We start from the raw sequence: 3,385 nt of genomic DNA, 5'->3' as shown, positions 1-3,385 counted from the left end.
CTCACCCATCAGGATCTGACCTCACCAATGTTTTTTTTTGACTGAATGGGGAACAAATTCCTTCAGCCAATAGGTTCTAAAGACTCAAAGTGTTGGCCAACTTTACATTAATGCTCATGGGGGTGATGGGACATTTCCAAAAAATGCCCATGGGGAGGATGATGGGACACCTCCATATTATTGCCCATGGAGGGGAAGGTGAGGGGACAATTCCATATTAATGACAATGGAGGAAGGGGACAGGTAAGGGGAAACCTCTGTATTATTGCCTATAGAGGGAGGGGGGACATGATAGGACCGTTCTATAGGGAAAGGTAAGGTGTGATGAGACACTTCTATTCATTTCTATAGGGGATTTGATGAGAAGACACCCGCTTAATAATGCTGATGGGGGGTGTGATGGGGCACCTCCATATTATTGCCTTTGGAGGATGAGATGAAAGTGATGGTAAACCACCAAAATTATGCCCATAGAGTAAAGCTGCGTACACACTTCCAATAATTATCGTTGGAAACGAACGACGAACGACCCATCGGCCGAAAATTGTTCATAAAAAAGGTGACCAACGACACCGATGAACGAGGATTGCCGTTGGAAATTAACAACCGTCAAGGCGGATCTGATTGGCCGACGATCGTTCACGATCTATCGTGTGTATGGTCGTTCAGTGATCGTGCATGTTTCTGCAATACATTTTCTCCTCTAAATATCATTTCCTGCACCGTTCAAACAATTGTATCTAGCGTGTGTACACTATTGGTGGATTATATTTGAACGATGGTATCGTTACAGTATGTACAGAACCGTGCACAATATGATCGTTCAAATATAATCATGCATAATTGTTTGGTCGTAATCCTTTGTTTTCGAACGATAATTATTGGAAGTGTGTACCTAGCTTAAGGGGACAGGTGGGGGTCACTTCCATCTCAATGCCCATGAAGGGGGGTAGTGATGGGCAGGGGTGTAGTGGGGCGGGCACATGTGGGCACGCGGTGCCCTTTTTTCGGGGAATGAGGCGTTTACATAACAAGGATGCACATGCGCACTCGACATGTATAACATTTACAATTACCGTGCCCCCTCATTTTTTTTACGACTATTGCCCTGGTGATGGGACACCACCAAAATAATGCTCAAAAGGAGGTGTGATAGGACACGTCAATAATAATGCCAACTGAGGACGAGAATGGGTGAGGGGTCATTTCCATATCAATGCCTATGAAGAGGGGGGGGGGGGATGATGGAACACCCCCATATAATGCTCATAAAGAGGGGAGTGTGATTGGACACCCCCATATTAATGCCCATGGGGGAAAGGGATACCTCCATATTGATGGATTGGAATAGATTGGAATGTCTAACAAGCTCCTACAGGTGTGATGGTCAGGTGATCACAACCTTTGGCCATATAGTATGCAATTCGAAACCTCAAACAGAATTCGCAGCTTTCATTAAAATAATCCCTGGTGATCCTGACACTGTGGGTGACACTTGTAGGGTGTGAAGGGTGACATTTGTTTAGGCCCTTTGTCTGTGCAGGCAGTGTACTGGCTAGAATTACTGGCTGGAATGCAGTGTCACCGGTACATTGTACTTTGATGACCTCCAGTGGTCACTTTGTATATTACAATATGCACACTTTACTGATTCAGGATAAAGTTTGCTATTGTGGGGAGGAAAAAAAAGCAATGATTTCACTACCCAACCATTGCTGATTTTTCAAAAGGTTATAGAGTTTGCCACCTTATAGTCAGGACACACTCGGCATAGAGTTTGTTCATTCTCCCTGTGTTCGTGTAACAAACATCCCAAAGCATGCAGGTAAGCTATTTAGCTTCCTCCCAAAATTGGCCTTAGACTGTGTTAATGACATATGACTTAGTGGTAACATTAGATTTTGAACCCCTCAAGGAGGGTTAGTCACATGGTTATGGACTTTGTTGGCACTATAAAACACAGTATAATAATATTGATCCTTTTCCTAGAACAAAGATTGAGAATCCCTATATTGAATCCAGTCTAGTACCACCTCCCCATGTATCACAAAAAGACATACCGTGAAAGAAGGGTTATGTTTGCTCAAAAAACAGAGGGGAGAGCTACATAAAGTAGGGAGTTCAGTAGGGAGGTAAAATGAGATAATTAAAACTTTACAACATTTATTGAAAACTTAAAATTCCAAATATTTTCCAAGAGTACAAATAAAACAGACTACATTTTTATACACAAAGTGCAGTTTCCAAAGGCAAGGATTTCCTTAAATTGTAGTGAGATGAATATTTAAACAATTACTGACACGTTTCGCAGAAGGAACTCGCTTCTTCAGGGGAATTATCTCATTGCTCTTTCAAAAATCAAAGCCTTTGAAAAACTTCTTAAGATGTATTTTATTAAAGGAAATGTAAGTAAAAATAGACACCATTGTGACACCATGGACACCATGGACTGATTTACATAAATCAATTGTACGCCATATGCTGTTTAGCTTATGGCGCACAATTGATTGATTTAAATCCAACTTGTATGTGTATCTTTATAATAAGGCCCACAATAGGCCCTTTAAATAGGACCAAAAGAAAGAAGAAACAGTCTCATCATCAAGCATCTGAGTTTTTGAACTCTGTAGTATAAGCCTCCTGTCTTTTGGATGTATTTTAAACCACATCACTATTATTTGGAGGTTCCTTAATATAAGAATAAACATATAAGTTGGATTTACATCAATCAATTGTTCGCCATGAGCCATTTTGGGGTCCATTGTTACTGACCTTTCTGTCAATGAGATACATCTTAACAAGTTGATTCCTGATTGGATCAATCCCACAGATGCTCAGTGCCCAGCTGTGGATTAGGAGGTTTGGCACTGCAAAGGGTGATTGGAGTCATTGTAAAGAGTGATTGGAGTCATTGTAAAGAGTGATTGGAGTAATTGTAAAGGGTGATTGGAGTCATTGTAAAGGGTGATTGGAGTCATTGTAAATGGTGATTGTAGTCATTGTAAAGGGTGATTGGAGTCATTGTAAATGGTGATTGGAGTCATTGTAAATGGTGATTGTAAAGGGTGATTGGAGTCATTGTAAAGGGTGATTGGAGTCATTGTAAATGGTGATTGTAGTCATTGTAAAGGGTGATTGGAGTCATTGTAAAGGGTGATTGGAGTCATTGTAAATGGTGATTGTAGTCATTGTAAAGGGTGATTGGAGTCATTGTAAATGGTGATTGGAGTCATTGTAAATGGTGATTGGAGTCATTGTAAATGGTGATTGTAGTCATTGTAAAGGGTGATTGGAGTCACTCTCATCCTCTTCATTGGCCTCCCTTCTGTGTTGCTGTCCATGGTCCTCCTTTGGGTTGTAGTGAATTAGGTTGACGTTCTCGGTG

The sequence above is a fragment of the Pyxicephalus adspersus genome, chromosome 12, assembly GCF_032062135.1.
Source record: "Pyxicephalus adspersus chromosome 12, UCB_Pads_2.0, whole genome shotgun sequence".
In the NCBI taxonomy this organism is placed as follows: domain Eukaryota; kingdom Metazoa; phylum Chordata; class Amphibia; order Anura; family Pyxicephalidae; genus Pyxicephalus; species Pyxicephalus adspersus.
This window is presented reverse-complemented; position numbering follows the sequence as displayed.